Raw genomic sequence first — 16,486 nt, 5'->3', positions numbered from 1 at the left:
GCTGATGAATGATGCCACAGGATCCAAACTCAAATTCAAAAAAGACCCCACTGGTGCTAATACAGAGATATTCAAAATGAAACAAAACAAAGTCATCCATGAATTCATTAAAGCCAGATCAGAGTTCTTTATCAATAATGGGACATTTAAAATAAATAACACAGAGAGGAGTGATTCTGCTGAATATTGTTTTGAAATCTTTAATTCAGATACTTGGAGACCAGAGGAGTACCACTGATCATTGGAGGTTAGTATCTAAAAAACTCACATCTATTTGCCAAATAAGAATATTCCATAGAAGCCAAATGCAATTTATATTGAAAGATTGAATGTTGTCATGCATGATTTGTGAGGGACTGTGTCAAATTAATTCTTAATCTATGAAAACATGTTTTGGGGGGATAAATACGCCTTTGAAGGCTTACATACAGTAACCCTCATGTGTGGTCTACCTTATCATGAGATACTCTACCTCAAGTGAGAAAAACCTCGAAACTTCCTTAATATTAGATTTGGGGCACCAGCTGTTGTTTACGAATACACACAGACCGCCACCACTTGTCTTACCGGAGGCAGATGTTCTATCTTGCCATTGCAGCGTACATCCCGCCAGCTGTATTTTATACATGTCGTCGTTCAGCCATGACTTGGGGAAACATTTGCTACTACAGATTTGAATGTCCCGTTGGTAGGATATTCGTTATTGTAGCTCGTCTATTTTGTTATCCAATGATTGTACGTTGGCAAATAGGACTGACACTGATACTGGTACTGTAACAAATGATATCAATTTTCCCATATTACTGTTTATATTTCATGAAATTCACTACTGAGGGTTTTGTACATTCTTTACCTAAATAAATAACCCAACAACTGTCTCTACATTTGTCATATTCTCTGTTACTGATTGAATGTTTCATTTATTGATGTATTATTTATTTTTTACAAACTCTCAACAAGGTTATTGTGCAGTAGTAAAAGTTTGTCATTCACTGCAGAAGTTTGTGATTGAAAGGATAGACCTCTAGTGTGTCCTCTAAGGAAAAATGGTTCCTTTTTTGGTTTCCGTTCCTATTTTGCATCTAATGAACAAACCCAATTCATCACGGTTTGAGCTCCCAGGAATTGCTCTATAAATGCAGTCCATTATGATTTATTGTTATTCTGTCTAGCTGCAACCCAAAAGGTATCAGTTACAACCGGTTGATGTCATCAATGAGTCACAAACAACCATTTGGGAAGCATTGGAATTTGAGTCTGCGAGTCCTCTCTGTTTCACTTTGTATTTCTCTCACCTGTCCTCCTCTCCCTCTCTCCTTCATGTATTTTTTATAATGTCACAACCTTAAATGGACTGAAAGAGCCTACTCCTTGTATTGTGAAGAAGGTAATGTGTTCATTTCAGGGATGAAAAGCTTGTACAGTATGTTAAAGCTGACCACTGCCCTGACAAAGTGAACAAGGTGTCATTTTCTCAGGCGCGAACATTTCATTACACTCAAAAGTACACTCTTAGAGGTAGAAGCCTTCTGAATTCCATGTAGAACCCTCTGTGGAAAGGGAACAGTCGGAGAACCCTTTTAGGTTCTAGATATGACCTATTTTTCTGAGAGTGTAGACTCTCACTTAGCACTTTTGTACAACTTGTCTGATATTACACATCAAGAGGCATGAATAAAGCCAGCCTGGCTGTTTATGTAGTGAACAAGTTAATCTTTGCTGAGGCTGTTCCTCTTTCCTGTGTCAGAACCTATTAATAATCTAATTTGCTTGTCAACAACAAAGTGAATTCTAATGATTGACGAGGACAGCTGGAGCATCTTTCATACCACGTTGGCACAGGTTTTTTTTAATGTTGTAAATTGTCAAGTTATTGAAATTCAGCACTGCATCGAAAATAGAGGATTTTGTTACAGTACAGTGTATCTTAGTTTGTTAACTTGAGCCCTGTGTTGTGAAGAGACATGAAGGCTCTGTTTGGACTGTTGGTGATGTTAGCAGCAGTGTCTCGTGGTAAGAAGTTTCTTTGTGTGTCGATTTCCCTCTTGTTTTACGCATGACATACAGTAAAGAGCCTTGTTAATTTTATGCAGAATGTGAACCATGAGATCAAAGCTCTTTGTGGTATACTATAGGCTACTCAGAATCACTTTTGTCAAATTAATCCCTCTCATAATGACTAATGATAGATACAGAGACAATATTCAAAACACTGAAAAAGACAGATGTCTTTTTATTAATTGTCCTGTGATAATTATAACTGACTGAGGTACTGTTATGTTGCCTATTACCTTGATGTCATTGGTTTGGTTATACTGTTGCTTGTATTCTCATACATAAAATTAAACCTCAAAACTTGTCACGCCCTGACCTTAGAGAACCTTTTATTTCTCTATGTTGGTTAGGTCAGGGTGTGACTAGGGTGAGTAGTCTAGTTTTTTTTCTTCTATGTTGGCCTGGTATGGTTCCCAATCAGAGGCAGCTGTCTATCGTTGTCTCTGATTGGGGATCATATTTAGGCAGCCTTTTCCCACCTGTTGTTTGTGGGATCTTGATTTTGTATTGTTGCTTTTTAGCCCTACAAAGCTATATGTTTTGTTACTCTTTATTGTTTTGTTGCTGGTTCACATTAATAAAAATGATGAACGCCTTCCACGCTGCACCTTGGTCCAATCCTTCCAACAACGATTGTTACAAAACTAGGACAGTGATAGTCACTACAGTGTCTATTTCCCTCTTGATTTTCAGGCATGGAGACCCCCTGTGATGCTACACTGGATGGAGCTCAGTGTTATGGAGCTCTGGGAGGAACTGTCTTTCTCCAGCTGATAAACGTTGCCAGTGGAGTCCCTGACATATTATTAAAAACCGAATCCAATGATGCTGCTAAAATTATGCTCAAAATTAGAAACAAACACCCAGAAATAGTGAAATTCCACAAATCCATTGAAACCAGAGCACACTTCTTTATCAACAACGGGACATTTAGGATAGATAACACAGAAAGGAATGATTCTGCTGAATATAAACTAGAAACATTTAATTCAGATGGGGTAGAATTGGTGACCAGGAGACTACAACTGTTTATTGAAGGTACAGTAACTGGATAACCCTTTAAAAATCTCATATTGACAAACACTAATTATAACTATAATATAATAATAACTTGACTGCAAAAGCTTCTGTGGCCTTCTACTTCTAGAAGAAGTTTTTTCTCCTTTGTTTTTGCGAAAGTCTGCAAATGTCTACAGATGTCGATTCTTCTTCCTCCACAGCCCCAGTGTCATCTCCTCAGCTGTCCTCTCAGTGTCTGACCCATGGAGAGATGAGGGTGTCCTGCTCCTCTGAGGGAGACAGTCCTCAGTACAACTGGACTCTGGACGGACACACACATAGAGACACTGACGCCTCCCCTGGTGACAAGACAGACACCATCACTCTGAAGAGAGGCCAGTCTGGAGATCTCACCTGCACCGTCAAAAACAACATCAACAGTGTTACTGTGAGCAAAATAATCTCCCCCTGTGAGGGTAAGCTACAGTTTAATAAATGTTGTTATTCCAATATATTATGTAAAATAATATCAGTGATTACTGATAATAATGATGATGATCAATCTTTATCAATGGACATTGAACTGTTAAGGAAGCACTATCCATTTGCGAGTGTTCAATTCAGATACGTATACAATTCCTGTTTATTTGATCATCTGCAGGGATTATGTATGTTAACTGCACTTCCAACGGGACAAAGATATCAGAGTGGGTGATTGCCACTGGTAATACCCTTTGTATTGAGCTTACAACAGTGGCACACACAACTGTGACAAATGCCTTCACCAGTAAAACAGATAAAACAGAGGCAACCAAAGGTAAGTGACCTGACAATCTAGTGACCTCCACTCTAAATCATCCCACTCTAAATCTTTATCATAATATATATTGTAATTCTTTGTAGCGCTATTTTTAGTACACTGTTTAAACTTGTTGTCCTTTTTTGTGGGCCGCCATCAACTTTAATAGGATTTCCTCAAAAATAATAAAGGACCCATTGTGACATCATGACTTCCAAAATTCTATTCGATTCACTCTAAACAATGTAACCTCTGACCTAAATCAGCTACTTTGACCACTTTCCCGACAACTTAGACGATAGACTTAGAAAGTGTATGAAATATAAGTTTGCTCCTGTGCTATTCAAATTTGAAATCGGAACAGAATTATCTTCTGCTCATCAAATGAAACAGCTGTTTTAGTAATCGCATCAACTACATTTCCTCTCAGCTTTTCCAAGTAACTGACATTTCGACCACTTTTCCATCAAGTTAGAATAAAAATTTGAGCATATGACTGCTCCGCCTACTTCTCTGCTACTCAAATCTGAAATCAGAACATAATGATCTTCTACCGATCAAATTATGCAGTTGTTATAGTGATAACATCAACTACATTTTCTGTAAACTTTTACAAACAACAGACATTTTGACCACTTTCCCAACCAGTTAGACAAAAACTTAAAGGGTATGCTATCTTGGTCTACTTCTCCGCTTTTCAAATCTGAAATCAGAACAGAATGGTCATCTGCCAATCAACAGTAACAGCTGTTGTATTAATTGCATCAACTACTTTTCGTGTCGACTTTTACAAACAACTGACATTTTGACCACTTTCACAACAACTTAGACAAACACTTGGAGCCAAATGAAATCTTAATCTACTTCTCTGCTTTTCAAATCTCAAATCTGATCACTTTTTCCACTACCACAAAAATAATTTAAAACAGCTTAAGCAAGTCCCACAATTTACTATCTAGTTATCATTAATACTAATGATGGATTTCATGGCTTTTTATGTAGTAACAGTGGTTGCAATGAATCAACCTTCATGCTACATTGAAACAACCTTCATGCTTATATGTTGTTCTGTCTCTGTTTCCTATCTTTTACCCAGAGATCATAGGGACGGTAGCAGGGTCTCTGGCAGGCATAGTCCTTGTCTTAGTGATGGTGTTGGTCGTTTACTGTGTCCAGAAGAAAAAGAAACCTCCAAAGACTTCAGGTTAGAGGATATTTAGCTGTAGCTCTTCATCTTTTTTTAAAGTACTACAATATCAAATCAAATCAAATGGTATTAGTCACATGCGCCGAATACAACCTTACAGTGAAATGCTTACTTACGAGCCCCTAACCAACAGTGCAGTTTCAAAAAACACGGATAATTTACAATGTCAGTCTTGCCAGTAAAATATTAAGATGCATTCTGACTCTCTCTCTCTCTCTCTCTCTCTCTCTCTCTCTCTCTCTCTCTCTCTCTCTCTCTCTCTCTCTCTCTCTCTCTCTCTCTCTCTCTCTCTCTCTCTCTCTCTCTCTCTACACAGTTAATGATGACAGTCAGGATGTGGAATACGCGAATATCAGGATACTGAAGAAGCAGATGAGACAGCAGGAAAGAAAGGTGGAGTACAGACAGGTGAAAATCACTGGGGCTCCCCATCAGCCAATGGAGGTGGAGTATGGACAGAATAAAACATTACAGGGTCCCCAGCGGAAGGTAGACACACCTGAGGAGGAGGACTGTGTGTACGCCAGGGTACGCAAAGGCCATTGAGCAAGGTACTGTCTAGATTCACTATGACAGAAGGAGGCTGATTTGGAGGAAAGTACTACGCAGTTTCCATCTGCCTATGGGCATATCATCCCTAACAGGTATTGCATATCTTACAGATTTCGTCCCATTGTCACTAGATTTAGGTTTTCAAACGTGGTCATTACTTAATTTGCAATATGTACACCAAGTCTTAAAGAACAACCAAGTTAAATCATTTGACGAACTAAGTTCAGACTTCCATTTGCCAAAGTCAGATTTCTTTAGCTATTTACAGCTAAGAGACTATTTACTGAAACACCCCAAATGGGTAATAACAAAGGGTGAGCCCTCTCCCATAGAAAAAGTAGTAAACAAATAAAGCTGTACCAATGTGTTGATATCATGGCACAGCGCAATTCTCTGCAAACTAAGTGCAAGTGGGAATCTGAACTTGGGGAGAACATTGAAAATGAAACTTAGGAGGCAATACCATTTTGGGTACTTTCTAACACCAGAAACAATGGTGAAGATAAGTAAAGAAAGAACCGGTGAATACTGAAGAAAATGTGGGGAATTGTTCACAAACTATCCACTTATTTTGGGGTCTTGTTCTAGAATGATGAACTTCTGGAATTATGTTTTTGACTTTGTAAACAATATATTTAAATGCTCCCTGGCAAAGGACCCAACGAGTGCTTCACTCAAAATGCTTATCTATTGATTATACTCTTGTCTGCAGCAAATAAATGTATTACAGCACATTGGTTAAATAAGGACATTCATACTATGAAAAAGTGGAATTGTAGAGTGAAATAAATGTATTTAATGGAGAATAAAATTACTAACAGATATATGTGAAAAAAGATGTGAACCGCTCCTTGTAAATAACATTGTGTAGACTTAAGACTCATTAGTCTTGAAGCAAACAAACATGTGATTGTGATTACTAATTTTTGCTTTTCTTTTTTCAAATTGTATTTCCTTTCGGTGCTTACCGTGCCTTCAGAACGTTTTCACACCCCTCGACTTTTTCCACATTGTGTTGTTACAGCCTGAATTTAAAATGGATTAAAATGAGATTTTGTGTCACTGGTTTACACACAATAATGTCAAAGTGGAATTATGTTTTTTTAAATGTTTACAAATTAATAAAAACTGAAAATCAAAAATGTCTTGAGTCAGTAAATTTTCAAGCCTTTTGTTATAGAATGCAAAAATAAGTTCAGGAGTAAAAAGTCACCTCTGTGTGCAATAATAGAGTGGCAAAGAAATTAACTTAATATCCTGAATACAAAGTGTTATGTTTGGGGCAAATCCAACACAACACATAAATGACTATCACTCTTCATATTTTCAAAAATGGTGGTGGCTGCATCATGTTATGGGTATGTTTGTTATTGGCAAGGACTAGGGAGTTTTTTAGGATAGAAAGAAACGGAATAGAGCTAAGCACAGGCAAAATCCTAGAGGAAAACCTGGTTCTGTCTGCTTTCCAACATACCCTGGGATACAAATTCACCTTTCAGCAGGACAATAACCTAAAACATAAGGCCAAATATACACTGGAGTTGCTTACCAAGATGACATGGAATGTTCCTGAGTGGTCTAGTTACTGTTTTAACTTAAATTGGATTGAAAATCTACGGCAAGACTTGAAAATGGCTGTCTTGTAATGATCAACAACCACCTTGACATAGCTGGAAGAACTTTTAAAAGAATAATGTGTAAATATTGTCATACCCAGGTGTGCAAAGCTCTTACAGACTTACCCAGAAAGACTCATCACTGCCAAGGGTGATCACCGCCAAGGGTGATTCTAACGTGTATTGACTCAGGGGTGTGAATACAGGGGTGCGAAAAAATAAATTAGATATTTCAATAAATTTGCAACAATTTCTAAAAACATGTTTTCACATTGTCAATAACAGACGTTTACTTTAAAACAGGAGGCAGGCAAACGACAGGTCAAGGGCAGGCAGAGGTCGGTAGTCCAGGGCAGAGTAAGGTACAGAGTGGCAGGCAGGCTCAGGGTCAGGGCAGGCAGAGGTTGGTAGTCCAGGGCAGAGTAAGGTACAGAGTGGCAGGCAGGCTCAGGGTCAGGGCAGGCAGAGGTTAGTAATCCAGGGCAGTGGCAAAGGGTACAGAACGGCAGGCAAGCTCAGGGTCAGGGCAGTGATCAAAACCGGGATAACTAGTAAACAGGCTTGTGATCAAAACCGGAAAAACAAGTAAACAGGCTTTGTAGGCTTGATGAGACAAGATGAACTGGCAACAGACAAACAGAGAACACAGGTATAAATGCACACGGGATAATGGGGAAGATGGGCGACACCCGGAGGGGGGTGGAGACAAGCACAAAGACAGGCGAAACAGATCAAAGTGTGACAGGATTTCTTTTTTTTAAATCAATTTTGAATTCAGGCTGTAACACAACAAACTGTGGAATAAGTCAAGGGGTATGAATACTTTCTGAAGGCACTGTAATTGTATAGTTATCTGGTTTGTTGTGTACCTGTTTGAATCTCAGAAGACCAGAACCTTAATTAATAATAAAAAATAATAACAATAATAGTAATTTACTTTACAAACACTAATTAAACTACATACATTTTTGATCATATCTAAAATAGTACATGATAGTATAATCTTAATTCCGCACACAGTACCTGTACAGCAAATAAGAGAATATTACATTTTGTTATTTGTTATTTATATTTTGAGCTAGTGCAGTAATAAGCTAATGTTGTAAATACATTCTAAGATACTTTGCCATCTTTTTTCACACCATCAGAACATATTTTTCTTCCCCTGAACATTTCCACATCTCTGGTTTCGGTGGGTTAAAGTTGCTGATGCATTAACTGTTTGAGTCACATGATTACCAGTCGAGAAACCCCTCAGCCAGAGGACAGACTGATGGGTAAAACCACCCTACTGTGGCTTTTCTTCAGGACATTAACATATCCGGTTAGCTCCTCTGGTTAACTAAAAGTAAAGCATATATGATTTCACCATATGTCTGTCTCAAACAAAATAAATGAATCAAAAAGAACAAATTGAGAACAGGATGTTGAGAAATAAAGATAATGATGTTTCTAACAAAGTGCTGATAACATAATGTAATCGTGTGTAATATGCAGTGGAATCACTTGTCATGCTTCATTGTTGATGCCGCTGCGTGATGGGAAATTGCAATTTGAAAATAAAATCCTGTTTTTTAAAAACAAGCAAAAGTTGTGCCTGTCTTCTCTGATACTACAGTATAGAGGTAAAAAAAAAAAATCAGAGCATTGGGCTACCATTCATCCCATATGAGAAGTAATAAACACAGTCTACATAAAATCAAATGTTATTGGTTGCATACTATTGATTCTTGCTAGAAATATACTTATTCATGTTACCATACCATCACTTATTGATTACTTTAAATATATAAGAATGTATATGTTGGGTTAATGAAGGATGGATAGCAATTTGGTGTATGGAATTACTGAGTGAGACAAGGTGAAGTGCAGAAAGCTAATATTCTGTTCCTAAGGAGGGAGGCAAAGGCCAACCGTCTTGTTTCAGTTCTTGATAAGGAGCGAGGAATTTGGCTCGAGGTCAATTCAACAGAAACCTCTGGGAGGAGGGACAGGGGGGCCCACCACAATGACTCTCCTACTACAGTCCTATCTTACACACATACATTTCCCCGCCCACAAAGGTTCTAGCACCAGGCATGGCCATGACTACACCAGTGAGAGGAAACAATTAAGATCCTGCCTAGCAACAGAGATGTATTGGCTGTCTAGATGTGTAAGGAGTTGACCCCGCCTAGTAGGAGGTTATAAATAGATGTGCTTGTCTAATCATGCTTTGTCTTTGCAGCTGTATGACCCATTGGGTGAATAAACTTGGTTTGAGTTTATCTTAGTTGTCCGTTTGAGTTTTTACAATGTTTGTTAAGAACCTAACAATACACATATTTAGCACATGTTATTGCAGGTGTAGCGAAATGCTTGGGTTCTTAATTCCAACAGTGCAGTAATATCTACCAATACCAAACAATACACACAAAAATAAAAAGTAAAAAATGGAATTAAGAAATATAGAAATATTAGGATGAACATATGTCGGAGTCCGGGATATAAAAATATATACACTGAACAAAAATATAAACCCAACAGACATTTTACACATGCTCAAAAAGCTTATTTCTCTCACATGCTGTGCACAAATTCGTTTACATCCCTGTTAGTGAGCATTTCTCCTTTGCCAAGATAATCCATCCACCTGACAGGTGTGGCATATCAAGAAGCTGATTATACAGCATGATCATTACACAGGTTCACCTTGTGCTGGGGACAATAAAAGGCCACGTTAAAATGTGCAGTTTCGTCACACAACAGAATGCCACATATGGCTCAAGTTTTGAGGGAGCGTGCAATTGGCATGCTGACTGCAGGAATGTCCACCAGAGCTAATGACAGAGAATTGAATGTTCATTTCTCGACCATAAGCTGCTTCAAAGTCGTTTTAGAGAATTTGGCAGTGTGTCCAACCGGCTTTACAACGGCAGACCACGTGTAAACCGGCCAGCCTAGGGCCTCCACATCTGACTTCTTCACCTGTGGTATCATCTGAGGGGGGGTGGGTGGGGTGCTGAGCAGAATTTCTGTCTGGAATAAAGCTCTTTTTTGGGGGAAAACTCATTCTGATTGGCTGGGCCTGACTCCCCAGTGGGTGAACCCCTGCTGGTGCACCCCTGCCCAGTCATGTGAAATAAATAGATTAGGGCCTAAATAATTGATTTAAATTGTATATATGTTGAACAATAATATAAACGCAATATGCAACAATTTCAAAGATTTTACTTAGAGTTATAGTTCATAGAAGGAAATCACTCAATTTAAATCAATTCAATATATACAGTAACAGTCAAAAGGTTGGACACACCTACTCATTCCAGGATTTCTCTTTATTTTTATTGTCGAATAATAGTGAAGACATCAAAACTATGAAATAACACATATGGAATCATGTAGTAACCAAAAAAGTGTTAACCAAATCAATTTTTTTTTTTTACTTGAGATTCTTCAAAGTAGCCACTGTTTGCCTTGATGACAGCTTTGCACACTCTTGTCATTCTCTCAGCCAGCGTCATGAGGTAGTCACCGAGAATGCATTTCAATTTACAGGTGTGCCTTCTTAAAAGTTAATTTGTGGAATTCCTTTCCTTCCTAAGGCATTTGAGCCAATCAGTTGTGTTGTGACAAGGCAGGGGTGGTATACAGAAGATAGCCCTATTTGGTAAAAGACCAAGTCCAGATTATGGCAAGAACAGCTCAAATAGGCAAAGAGAAACGACAGAGGATTGAGAAAAAAAGATTTGTCCATCACAATTCTGACTTTTGCTGACTTTGCGCTTGCCTATTTATCAAGCAATATATGAGAAACTAAGAGTTGGCCAAGTCTCTACATAGGGAAGCTAAATGGGTTCTTCTGTTTGTGTAAAAAACCTAGGTAAACATTCAGCTAATCAAAAATCTGTGCCCTGTGATAAAAGAAGCCATGACACAAGTGTAATGTCTAACGTCTTATTTGAAAGGTGTTACAGATATTTATCTTGGGAAGAAATCCTCAATATGGGCTCCCGAGTGGCACAGCGGTCTACGGCACTACATTTCAGTGCTTGAGGAGTCACTACAGACACCCTGGTTCGAGGCCATCATTGTAAATACGAATTTGTTCTTAACTGACTTGCCTAGTTAAACAAAGTTAAAAAACTATCTCTATTTAATTAATACACTTCTCAGGGAAATGTATTCATGCAGAGGTCAATATGATGCCATGCCATATCCAATACACAGCTCTGCCTATCCATGCCATTATTGATACCCAGCCAGAGGGCCACAACTGTTTAAGTAGGTTGACCACGGCCCACTTGTTGGTCTTTTTGTCACCAGAGTTACTAGGTGCTGTTACACTTTACATTTACATTTTAGTCATTTACAGTTAGTGCATTCATCTTAAGATAGCTAGGTGAGACAACCACATATCACAGGCGTAGTAAGTACATTTTTCCTCAGTAAAGAAGCTATCAGCAAAGTCAGTGCTAGCAGGAAAAGTCAAGTGCAGAGTTTTTTTTTCTTCCTGTCAGACCACATGGGGAAAATCAACTCCCAATCAAATCATATTATATTTGTCACATGCGCTGAATACAACAGATGTAGACCTTACAGTGAAATGCTTACTTACAAGCCCTTACCCAACAATGCAGTGAAGGAAAATACCTAAAGAAATAAGAAATAAAAGTAACAAATAATGGAAGAGCAGCAGTAAAATAACAATAGCGAGGCTATAGACAGCTGGTACTGGTTTTAAGGTCCTGGATGGCAGGTTGCTTGGCCTCAGTGATGTACTAGGCCGTACACACTACCCTCTGTAGTACCTTGCGGTCGGAGGCCGAGCAGTTGCCATACCAGGCAGTGATGCAACCCGTCAGGATGCTCTCGATGGTGCAGCTGTAGAACCTTTTGAGGATCTAAGGACCCATGCCAAATCCATGCCAAGTCTCCTGAGAGGGAATAGGTTTTGTCGTGCCCTCTTCACGACTGTCTTGTTGTGCTTGGACCATGTTAGTTTTTTGGTGATGTGGACGCCAAAGAACTTGAAGCTCTCAACCTGCACCACTACAGCCCTGTCGATGAGAATGGGGGCGTGTTCTGTCCTTGTTTTCCTGTAGTCCACAAACATCTCTTTTGTCTTGATCACATTAAGGGAGAACTTGTTGTCCTTGCACCACACGGTCAGGTCTCTGACCTCCTCCCTATAGGCTGTCTCGTTGTTGTCGGTGATCAAGCCAACCACTGTTGTGTCATCTGCAAACTTAATGATGGTGTTGGAGTCGTGCCTGGTCATGCAGTCATGAGTGAACAGGCAGTACAGGAGGGGATGAGCACGCACCCCTGAGGGGTCCCTGTGTTGGGGATAAGCATGGTGGATGTGTTGTTACCTACCCTTACCACCTGGGGGGCGGCCCGTCAGGAAGTCCAGGGTCCAGTTGCAGAGGGAGGTGTTTAGTCTCAGGGTCTGTAGCTTAGTGGTGAGCTTTGAGGGCACTATGGTGTTGAGCGCTGAGCTGTAGTCATTTAGTCAGTTGGTCAGAGCATGCTCGGAGACTTCCCAGTTGGTCAGCGCATGCTCGGAGTACACGCCCTGGTAATCCGTTTGGCCCTGCGGCCTTGTGAATAATCATTATAAAGGCAACGTACTGTAATTTTCTGTGTTTTTTGTATTTTATTGCGAAATGTAATTCTCACAAAAGTTAAAGTTATTACAGTTACTGAAAGTAGTATACACTCATTTGAAATAACACTGAAAACATTAAAAGAACAATAAGATCCATTTTCAATAGAAAGCAATATTGTGTCAGCAACACTGACAGCATTATCTCACTGCTTGGTGTTGTTCTCACAGCATCTCTGATGACATCCCCTTCTTCCTCTAAACCTCTGGAAAAGTAAACCTTTTCCTTGGCGTCACCTGAGTAAGCAATCTTTGCTTATTCATCATCATCTGGAGAGAGAGAGAGAGAGAGAGAGAGAGAGAGAGAGAGAGAGAGAGAGAGAGAGAGAGAGAGAGAGAGAGAGAGAGAGAGAGAGAGAGAGAGAGAGAGAGAGAGAGAGATGCAGACAGAAAAAGAGAGAGAGATACAGACAGAGAAAGATAGAGGGAGACATAGTAAAGGGAAAGAAACAGACCAACAGTGAAATAAAAATATGTATCAGATAAAATGACACATTCAGCATCGTCAATGGTATGGGCTATGTAGGAACAATGGTAGATGGTTATTGACATTGTGCTTGAGGACAGGTTTTCTTCTTGTAGAAACAGGATGATCCCAGACAGACTGTCAGCAGAAAGATGACCTCAGCAAGTTGGAAATAAACAAACACATTGACCCCTAGTCCTGGGGGAAGGAAGGTAGAGACTAGATACAAGCTATATAAAATAATATATAATGCTATATTATAAACATACACACTATTAGTAACAAAGCGCTGCATTTAAGACACTTGCCAGTTGGTCTGCATAAGAAGATTTCTTGATTGACGGTAACATTGCTGATATGGTTTTTCACTGTACAAGAGAGAGTCCCCACTAAGCCCTTCTTCAGAATGATGGTGTCTGTCATGTCACTGAGAAAAGCCTTCATTCCGTTCAGTGTCTGTCTGTCCAGAGTCCAGCTGTACTCGGGACTGTCCCCCTCATAGGAGCAGGACACCCTCATCTCTCCATGGGACAGACACTCAGAGGACAGCTGAGGAGGGGACACTGGGGCTGTCGAGGAATGAGAAAAGACAGCTATTATTTCATTCTATAAAACAGTCATGAAGGTTAGGTAATGGTTAAGGTTAGGGATAGGGATCGTTAGAGTTAGTGTATAGTTAGTTAAATAGTTTGAGTGTTAGTTAAACATCTATAAACCATCTATTGGCGCCTATCCACATAAAGTGTTTCAAAGTTCTATACCTTCAGTAACCAGGAGTAGGTCTATTTGTCTTGTGTTCAGAAGCATCCCCTCTGAGTTGTAAATGTTCAACTCATATTTTCCATAATCAGCCGTCTCTGTGTTACTGAGCATCAACATCCCACCTTCCACATAGAACACTGCTCTGCGTTTTAATGGGGGGTTTGTCGTGACTTTGACGTTTTTTAATTTGAAAACTTTTGTCCCTGTGATGTTGCTCCTGAATTCAAGCTCTTGTCCGCTGGCGTTGGTGATCAACTGGAGATAGACAGTTCCTCCCGGAGATCCATAACACTGAGCTCCATCCTCTCTAGCATCACAGGAGGTCTCCATGCCTGTGAAGAGAGAAAAAGCACAGTTATTTATCATTTACTTTTCACTTTGCGACCAAACTTTACAAGCGAACATTGAACAAATTTGCTTTGAAAAGAAAGATTGTTTATTGCTGATTTTAGTCATAAGATGGAGAGACAATTCGAATGTGTCTTTGAGACACTACATAAGTGATTTTGCTTACCATAAGACAGTCCCACGGTCATCATTAGAAGTCCATACACAGCATGCATGTTGATAAAGTGTCTTTCTTAACAAAAGCCTTATTAAGATCTGTATCAATTAAAGCCTGCAGCCATTGACTCACAACGGGCGTCTCCACTTTGTATTACAAAAAAAATGCCACAATCTTATTCAAACGGTCACTAAAGCTGCTTGAACACTCTAGCTATGTATTGTGTTTGTAGGTAGCTATGTTCTACAGGAAAGGAAGTGTTTAAACAGATTCCCTTTCATTTCACAGTGTCAGTAATGATTATTTAAGAACATTTCTAAAGATACAACAGTGACAGGGTATAAGCGGCCGGGTATTAACTCGAGTCGTCAACACGTCTCGATAATTTTATCCCACCATTCAAGGAAGGAGGAGACCACAGAACTGGTGCTCTTCATGAAGTGAAGCATTACAGTATGTGTGGTAACATTTCTTTCAGTGGGCGGATAGAACATTCTGAAACCCTGCACGTAGTCACTTAGTTTGTTGTGCTTCAAGCAAAAAGTAGAAGATAATGAGAAATTAGGTCCAAAATGTTTCAGAAGGAGCTTGAATTTAATTTTCTATGCATTCAAAACCACACAGAGACATTGAATCAAAACATGATGGATTTACAGTCAGAAGGAAAGTGTCTTCATGTTACATGTCCTCCTTTCAAAAGCCTTCCCAATCTCATACATTTATGTGACTGCACCATATCACAAGCAACATATAATTAAAGCTTCATTAAAAGGTTAAAATAACGATATCAAACATTTTCAACTGTGAGCAGTATTACATTATCATTAGCAGTTGTCATGAGGTGATCCCACTGTGATCCACTTCACACACTGCTGACCATCATCTGGAGAGAGAGAGAGATTTAACAAAAAAAACAGAGCAAACTAGAATGCTATTTGGCCCTAAACAGAGAGTACACAGTGGCAGAATACCTGACCACTGTGACTGACCCAAACTTAAGGAAAGCTTTGACTATGTACAGACTCAGTGAACATAGCCTTGCTATTGAGAAAGGCCGCCGTAGGCAGACATGGCTCTCAAGAGAAGACAGGCTATGTGCACACTGCCCACAAAATGAGGTGGAAACTGAGCTGCACTTCCTAACCTCCTGCCCAATGTATGACCATATTAGAGAGACATATTTCCCTCAGATTACACAGATCCACAAAGAATTTGAAAACAAATCCAATTTTGATAAACTCCCATATCTACTGGGAGAAATTCCACAGTGTGCCATCACAGCAGCAAGATTTGTGACCTGTTGCCACAAGAAAAGGGCAACCAGTGAAGAACAAACACCATTGTAAATACAACCCATATTTATGCTTATTTATTTTAACTTGTGTGCTTTAACCATTTGTACATTGTTACAACACTGTATATATATAATATAACATTTGTAATGTCTTTATTGTTTTGAAACTTCTGTATGTGTAATGTTTACTGTTAATTTGTATTGTTTATTTCACTTTTGTATAATATCTACCTCACTTGCTTTGGCAATGTTAACACGTTTCCCATGCCCATAAAGCCCCTTGAATTGAATTGAATTGAAAATTGAGAGAGAGAGAGAGAGAGAGAGAGAGAGAGAGAGAGAGAGAGAGAGAGAGAGAGAGAGAGAGAGAGAGAGAGAGAGAGATAGATAGATAGATAGATAGATAGATAGATAGATAGATAGATAGATAGATAGATAGATAGATAGATAGATAGATAGATAGATAGATAGATAGATAGATAGATAGATAGATAGATAGATAGATAGATAGATAGATAGATAGATAGATAGATAGATCGAGAGCATTGAATAGAATAAAATGAAAATGTATCAAGCAAAGATAG

The sequence above is a fragment of the Salvelinus namaycush genome, chromosome 5, assembly GCF_016432855.1.
Source record: "Salvelinus namaycush isolate Seneca chromosome 5, SaNama_1.0, whole genome shotgun sequence".
Classification (NCBI taxonomy): Eukaryota; Metazoa; Chordata; class Actinopteri; order Salmoniformes; family Salmonidae; genus Salvelinus; species Salvelinus namaycush.
Note: the sequence above shows the minus strand (reverse complement) of the source record.